The following is an 8,562-nucleotide window of genomic DNA, read 5'->3' on the forward strand; positions in this document are numbered from 1 at the left end:
GAATCCAGAGTTTTGAGAAGATTGGGGAAACTTAATTTTTCGCCCCCCCCAAAAAAACGTAAGGGGTACCACTGTCGTTTTTTTTTCGGGTCGCAATTTTGAGTTTCGATATCTCAGCTCTGGAAGGGTCTAGAGCCTCCATTTTTGCACTCAGGACTAAGTCTCATGGCCCTCTATCAGAATACAAAGTTTTGAGAAGATTGGGGAAACTTAATTTTTCGCCCCTCCAAAAAAAACGTAAGGGGTACCACTGTCGTTTTTTTTTCGGGTCGCAATATTGAGTTTCGATATCTCAGCTCTCGAAGGGTCTAGAGCCTCCATTTTTGCACTCAGGTCAAAGTCTCACTGCCCTCTATCATAATCCAGAGTTTTGAGAAGATTGGAGAAACTTAATTTTTCGCCCGAAAACGAAAAAAACGAAAGGGGTAACACTGTCGTTTTTTTTTTCGGGTCGAAATTTTGAATTTCGATATCTCAGCTCTGGAAGGGTCTAGAGCCTCCATTTTTGCACTCAGGTCAAAGTCTCACAGCCCTCTATCATAATCCAGAGTTTTGAGAAGATTGGAAAAACTTAATTTTTCGCCCGAAAACGAAAAAAAACGAAAGGGGTAACACTGTCGTTTTTTTTTTCGGGTCGAAATTTAGAATTTCGATATCTCAGCTCTGGAAGGGTCTAGAGCCTACATTTTTGCACTCAGGTCAAAGTCTCACAGCCCTCTATCATAATCCAGAGTTTTGAGAAGATTGGAGAAACTTAATTTTTCGCCCGAAAACGAAAAAAAACGAAAGGGGTAACACTGTCGTTTTTTTTTCGGGTCGAAATTTTGAATTTTGATATCTCAGCTCTGGAAGGGTCTAGAGCCTCCATTTTTGCACTCAGGTCAAAGTCTCACAGCCCTCTATCATAATCCAGAGTTTTGAGAAGATTGGAGAAACTTAATTTTTCGCCCGAAAACGAAAAAAAACAAAAGGGGTAACACTGTCGTTTTTTTTCGGGTCGAAATTTTGAATTTTGATATCTCAGCTCTGGAAGGGTCTAGAGCCTCCATTTTTGCACTCAGGTCAAAGTCTCAAGGCCCTCTATCATAATCCAGAGTTTTGAGAAGATTGGAGAAACTTAATATTTCGCCCGAAAACGAAAAAAAACGAAAGGGGTAACACTGTCGTTTTTTTTTCGGGTCGAAATTTTGAATTTTGATATCTCAGCTCTGGAAGGGTCTAGAGCCTCCATTTTTGCACTCAGGTCATAGTCTCACAGCCCTCTATCATAATCCAGAGTTTTGAGAAGATAGAAGAAACGTAATTTTTCGCCCGAAAACGAAAAAAAACGAAAGGGGTAACACTGTCGTTTTTTTTTCGGGTCGAAATTTTGAATTTCGATATCTCAGCTCTGGAAGGGTCTAGAGCCTCCATTTTTGTGCTCAGGGCAAAGTCTCGCGACCCTCTATCATAATCCAGAGTTTTGAGAAGATTGGAGAAACTTGATTTTTCGCCCGAAAACGGAAAAAAACTTAAGGGGTAACACTGTCGTTTTTTTTTCGGGTCGAAATTTTGAGTTTCGATATCTCAGCTCTGGAAGGGTCTAGAGCCTCCATTTTTGCGCTCAGGTCAAAGTCTCGCGGCCCTCTATCATAATCCAGAGTTTTGAGAAGATTGGAGAAACTTGATTTTTCGCCCGAAAACGCAAAAAAACGTAAGGGGTAACACTGTCGTTTTTTTTCCGGGTCGAAATTTTGAGTTTCGATATCTCAGCTCTGAAAGGGTCTAGAGCCTCCATTTTTGCACTCAGGACTAAGTCTCATGGCCCTCTATCAGAATACAGAGTTTTGAGAAGATTGGGGAAACTTAATTTTTCGCCCCCCCAAAAAAAACGTAAGGGGTAACACTGTCGTTTTTTTTTTCGGGTCGAAATTTTGAATTTCGATATCTCAGCTCTGGAAGGGTCTAGAGCCTCCATTTTTGCACTCAGGTCAAAGTCTCACAGCCCTCTATCATAATCCAGAGTTTTGAGAAGATTGGAGAAACTTAATTTTTCGCCCGAAAACGAAAAAAAACGAAAGGGGTAACACTGTCGTTTTTTTTTTCGGGTCGAAATTTTGAATTCCGATATCTCAGCTCTGGAAGGGTCTAGAGCCTCCATTTTTGCACTCAGGTCAAAGTCTCACAGCCCTCTATCATAATCCAGAGTTTTGAGAAGATTGGAGAAACTTAATTTTTCGCCCGAAAACGAAAAAAAACGAAAGGGGTAACACTGTCGTTTTTTTTTTCGGGTCGAAATTTTGAGTTTCGATATCTCAGCTCTGGAGGGGTCTAGAGCCTCCATTTTTGCACTCAGGTCAAAGTCTCACAGCCCTCTATCATAATCTAGAGTTTTGAGAAGATTGGAGAAACTTAATTTTTCGCCCGAAAACGAAAAAAAACGAAAGGGGTAACATTGTCGTTTTTTTTTCGGGTCGAAATTTTGAATTTCGATATCTCAGCTCTGGAAGGGTCTAGAGCCTCCATTTTTGCACTGAGGTCAAAGTCTCACAGCCCTCTATCATAATCCAGAGTTTTGAGAAGATTGGAGAAACTTAATTTTTCGCCCGAAAAACGAAAAAAAACGAAAGGGGTAACACTGTAGTTTTTTTTTCGGGTCGAAATTTTGAATTTTGATATCTCAGCTCTGGAAGGGTCTAGAGCCTCCATTTTTGCACTCAGGTCATAGTCTCACAGCCCTCTATCATAATCCAGAGTTTTGAGAAGACAGAAGAAACTTAATTTTTCGCCCGAAAACGAAAAAAAAACGAAAGGGGTAAGTAACACTGTCGTTTTTTTTTTCGAGTCGAAATTTTGAATTTCGATATCTCAGCTCTGGAAGGGTCTAGAGCCTCCATTTTTGCACTCAGGTCAAAGTCTCACAGCCCTCTATCATAATCCAGAGTTTTGAGAAGATTGTAGAAACTTAATTTTTCGCCTGAAAACGAAAAAAAACGAAAGGGGTAACACTGTCGTTTTTTTTTCGGGTCGAAATTTTGAACTTCGATATCTCAGCTCTGGAAGGGTCTAGAGCCTCCATTTTTGCACTCAGGTCAAAGTCTCACAGCCCTCTATCATAATCCAGAGTTTTGAGAAGATTGGAGAAACTTAATTTTTCGCCCGAAAACGAAAAAAACGAAATGGGTAACAATGTCGGTTTTTTTTCGGGTCGAAATTTTGAATTTCGATATCTCAGCTCTGGAAGGGTCTAGAGCCTCTATTTTTGCACTCAGGTCAAAGTCTCACAGCCCTTTATCATAATCCAGAGTTTTGAGAAGATTGGAGAAACTTAATTTTTCGCCCGAAAACGAAAAAAAACTTAAGGGGTATCACTGTCGTTTTTTTTTCGGGTCGAAATTTTGAATTTCAATATCTCAGCTCTGGAAGGGTCTAGAGCCTCCATTTTTGCACTCAGGTCAAAGTCTCACAGCCCGTTTTGATAAGATTGGAGAAACTTAATTTTTCGCCCGAAAACGAAAAAAAAACGAAAGGGGTAACACTGTCGTTTTTTTTTCGGGTCGAAATTTTGAATTTTGATATCTCAGCTCTGGAAGGGTCTAGAGCCTCCATTTTTGCACTCAGGACTAAGTCTCATGGCCCTCTATCAGAATACAGAGTTTTGAGAAGATTGGGGAAACTTAATTTTTGGCCCCCCCAAAAAAACGTAAGGGGTAACACTGTCGTTTTTTTTTTCGGGTCGAAATTTTGAATTTCGATATCTCAGCTCTGGAAGGGTCTAGAGCCTCCATTTTTGCACTCAGGTCAAAGTCTCACAGCCCTCTATCATAATCCAGAGTTTTGAGAAGATTGGAGAAACTTAATTTTTCGGCCGAAAACGAAAAAAAACGAAAGGGGTAACACTGTCGTTTTTTTTTCGGGTCGAAATTTTGAATTCCGATATCTCAGCTCTGGAAGGGTCTAGAGCCTCAATTTTTGCACTCAGGTCAAAGTCTCACAGCCCTCTATCATAATCCAGAGTTTTGAGAAGATTGGAGAAACTTAATTTTTCGCCCGAAAACGAAAAAAAACGAAAGGGGTAACACTGTCGTTTTTTTTTCGGGTCGAAATTTTGAATTTCGATATCTCAGCTCTGGAAGGGTGTAGAGCCTCCATTTTTGCACTCAGGTCAAAGTCTCACAGCCCTCTATCATAATCCACAGTTTTGAGAAGATTGGAGAAACTTAATTTTTCGCCCGAAAACGAAAAAAACCGAAAGGGGTAACACTGTCGTTTTTTTTTCGGGTCGAAATTTTGAGTTTCGATATCTCAGCTCTGGAAGGGTCTAGAGCCTCCATTTTTGCACTCAGGTCAAAGTCTCACAGCCCTCTATCATAATCCAGAGTTTTGAGAAGATTGGAGAAACTTAATTTTTCGCCCGAAAACGAAAAAAAATGAAAGGGGTAACATTGTCGTTTTTTTTTCGGGTTGAAATTTTGATTTTCGATATCTCAGCTCTGGAAGGGTCTAGAGCCTCCATTTTTGCACTCAGGTCAAAGTCTCACAGCCCTCTATCATAATCCAGAGTTTTGAGAAGATTGGAGAAACTTAATTTTTCGCCCGAAAACGAAAAAAAACTTAAGGGGTAACACTGTCGTTTTTTTTCGGGTCGAAATTTTGAATTTCAATATCTCAGCTCTGGAAGGGTCTAGAGCCTCCATTTTTGCACTAAGGTCAAAGTCTCACAGCCCTCTATCATAATCCAGAGTTTTGAGAAGATTGGAGAAACTTAAGTTTTCGCCCGAAAACGAAAAAAAACGAAAGGGGTAACACTGTCGTTTTTTTTTCGGGTCGAAATTTTGAATTTCGATATCTCAGCTCTGGAAGGGTCTAGAGCCTCCATTTTTGCACTCAGGTCAAAGTCTCACAGCCCTCTATCAGAATCCAGAGTTTTGAGAAGATTGGGGAAACTTAATTTTTCGTGGGTCAAAATTTTGACTTTCTCTGATCTTCTTGAAACTCTGGATTATGATAGAGGGCTGTAAAACTTTGACCTGAGTGCAAAAATGGAGGCTCTAGACCCTTCCAGAGCTGAGATATCAAAATTCAAAATTTCGACCCGAAAAAAAAAACGACAGTGTTACCCCTTACGTTTTTTTGCGTTTCGGGCGAAAAATCAAGTTTCTCCAAACTTCTCAAAACTCTGGATTATAATAGAGGGCCGCGAGACTTTGCCCTGAGCGCAAAAATGGAGGCTCAGACCCTTCCAGAGCTGAGATATCGAAACTCAAAATTTCGACCCGAAAAAAAAACGACAGTGTTACCCCTTACGTTTTTTTGCGTTTTCGGGCGAAAAATCAAGTTTCTCCAATCTTCTCAAAACTCTGGATTATGATAGAGGGCCGCGAGACTTTGCCCTGAGCGCCAAAATGGAGGCTCTAGACCCTTCCAGAGCTGAGATATCGAAACTCAAAATTTCGACCCGAAAAAAAAAACGACAGTGTTACCCCTTACGTTTTTTTGCGTTTTCGGGCGAAAAATCAAGTTTCTCCAATCTTCTCAAAACTCTGGATTATGATAGAGGGCCGCGAGACTTTGCCCTGAGCGCCAAAATGGAGGCTCTAGACCCTTCCAGAGCTGAGATATCGAAACTCAAAATTTCGACCCGAAAAAAAAAACGACAGTGTTACCCCTTACGTTTTTTTGCGTTTTCGGGCGAAAAATCAAGTTTCTCCAATCTTCTCAAAACTCTGGATTATGATAGAGGGCCGCGAGACTTTGGCCTGAGTGCAAAAATGGAGGCTCTAGACCCTTCCAGAGCTGAGATATCAAAATTCAAAATTTCGACCCGAAAAAAAAAACGACAGTGTTACCCCTTACGTTTTTTTGCGTTTTCGGGCGAAAAATCAAGTTTCTCCAATCTTCTCAAAACTGGATTATGATAGAGGGCTGCGAGACTTTGCCCTGAGCGCAAAAATGGAGGCTCTAGACCCTTCCAGAGCTGAGATATCGAAACTCAAAATTTCGACCCGAAAAAAAAAACGACAGTGTTACCCCTTACGTTTTTTTGCGTTTTCGGGCGAAAAATCAAGTTTCTCCAATCTTCTCAAAACTCTGGATTATGATAGAGGGCCGCGAGACTTTGACCTGAGCGCAAAAATGGAGGCTCTAGACCCTTCCAGAGCTGAGATATTAGAAACTCAAAATTTCGACCCGGAAAAAAAAAGACAGTGTTACCCCTTACGTTTTTTTGCGTTTTCGGGTGAAAAATCAAGTTTCTCCAATCTTCTCAAAACTCTGGATTATGATAGAGGGCCGCGAGACTTTGCCCTGAGCGCAAAAATGGAGGCTCTAGACCCTTCCAGAGCTGAGATATCGAAACTCAAAATTTCGACCCGAAAAAAAAACGACAGTGTTACCCCTTACGTTTTTTTGTGTTTTCGGGCGAAAAATCAAGTTTCTCCAATCTTCTCAAAACTCTGGATTATGATAGAGGGCCGCGAGACTTTGGCCTGAGTGCAAAAATGGAGGCTCTAGACCCTTCCAGAGCTGAGATATCAAAATTCAAAATTTCGACCCGAAAAAAAAAATGACAGTGTTACCCCTTACGTTTTTTTGCGTTTTCGGGCGAAAAATCAAGTTTCTCCAATCTTCTCAAAACTGGATTATGATAGAGGGCTGCGAGACTTTGCCCTGAGCGCAAAAATGGAGGCTCTAGACCCTTCCAGAGCTGAGATATCGAAACTCAAAATTTCGACCCGAAAAAAAAAACGACAGTGTTACCCCTTACGTTTTTTTGCGTTTTCGGGCGAAAAATCAAGTTTCTCCAATCTTCTCAAAACTCTGGATTATGATAGAGGGCCGCGAGACTTTGACCTGAGCGCAAAAATGGAGGCTCTAGACCCTTCCAGAGCTGAGATATTAGAAACTCAAAATTTCGACCCGGAAAAAAAAAGACAGTGTTACCCCTTACGTTTTTTTGCGTTTTCGGGTGAAAAATCAAGTTTCTCCAATCTTCTCAAAACTCTGGATTATGATAGAGGGCCGCGAGACTTTGCCCTGAGCGCAAAAATGGAGGCTCTAGACCCTTCCAGAGCTGAGATATCGAAACTCAAAATTTCGACCCGAAAAAAAAACGACAGTGTTACCCCTTACGTTTTTTTGTGTTTTCGGGCGAAAAATCAAGTTTCTCCAATCTTCTCAAAACTCTGGATTATGATAGAGGGCCGCGAGACTTTGACCTGAGCGCAAAAATGGAGGCTCTAGACCAGGGGTCCCTAACTAAATTGGCAAGAGGTCCACTAACCCAATGAGCCCAGTGAACGAGGGTCCGGACATGCAAAAACACCCGGCAAAATAAGTTCTTTCATTTTATTAAAATGTAACCATGTCAACAAATTGACAAAATCTTTATCAATAAAATCTTTACCTTTAAATGTATTCAACTGATTTTGTTGAAATTCATTCAAGTATTATTTCATTTTAGTGCAAATATTCAAATCTTTCAACATCAATAACAGCAACAGGAAGCATAATTTTTATTGGCGGACAATTTTCATTGAAAGTTGTGTGTCTTGTCTCGAAATGCCGCTTGACGTTTCCACTTATAACAGCAACAGACTCCGAACAAATAAGACACATGGGCCTCGTAGAGCTCGATGACGGCAAAAATGAACGCGTACACTTCAGTCCACTCATCTCGAAAGATGCGGTTTTCAGAGTCCACTTTTCTCATTTTTGACAAAGCCATAATAATCAATTCACGAATATCATAGTAATGTGTGTACAAGCCAAAGTTTGTGATCTCTCTAGACCCCGGCTCTTGGAAAGGACCGGACACAGACATAGCTGCCCGCGCGCACGCTTGTTCAAAAATTACTTTCGGTAAAAATTCGTTTTATTTTTTTTCTAAAACTTTTTAATAAAAATGTTTAGAGGTCCGGATAAAAAGGTATTGGGGTCCGGACCTGGACCCCGGTCCGCCAGTTGGGGACCCCTGCTCTAGACCCTTCCAGAGCTGAGATATCGAAACTCAAAATTTCGACCCGAAAAAAAAAACGACAGTGTTACCCCTTACGTTTTTTTGCGTTTTCGGGCGAAAAATCAAGTTTCTCCAATCTTCTCAAAACTCTGGATTATGATAGAGGGCCACGAGACTTTGGCCTGAGCGCAAAAATGGAGGCTCTAGACCCTTCCATAGCTGAGATATCGAAACTCAAAATTTCGACCCGAAAAAAAAACTACAGTGTTACCCCTTTCGTTTTTTTTCGTTTTCGGGCGAAAAATTCAGTTTCTCCAATCTTCTCAAAACTCTGGATTATGAAAGAGGGCTGTGAGACTTTGACCTGAGTGCAAAAATGGAGGCTCTAGACCCTTCCAGAGCTGAGATATCAAAATTCAAAATTTCGACCCGAAAAAAAAACGACAGTGTTACCCCTTACGTTTTTTTTGCGTTTTCGGGCGAAAAATCAAGTTTCTCCAATCTTCTCAAAACTCTGGATTATGATAGAGGGCCGCGAGACTTTGCCCTGAGCGCAAAAATGGAGGCTCTAGACCCTTCCAGAGCTGAGATATCGAAACTCAAAATTTCGACCCGAAAAAAAAACG

The sequence above is a fragment of the Pimephales promelas genome, chromosome 12 (genome assembly GCF_988280905.1).
Source record: "Pimephales promelas chromosome 12, fPimPro1.hap1.1, whole genome shotgun sequence".
In the NCBI taxonomy this organism is placed as follows: Eukaryota; Metazoa; Chordata; class Actinopteri; order Cypriniformes; family Leuciscidae; genus Pimephales; species Pimephales promelas.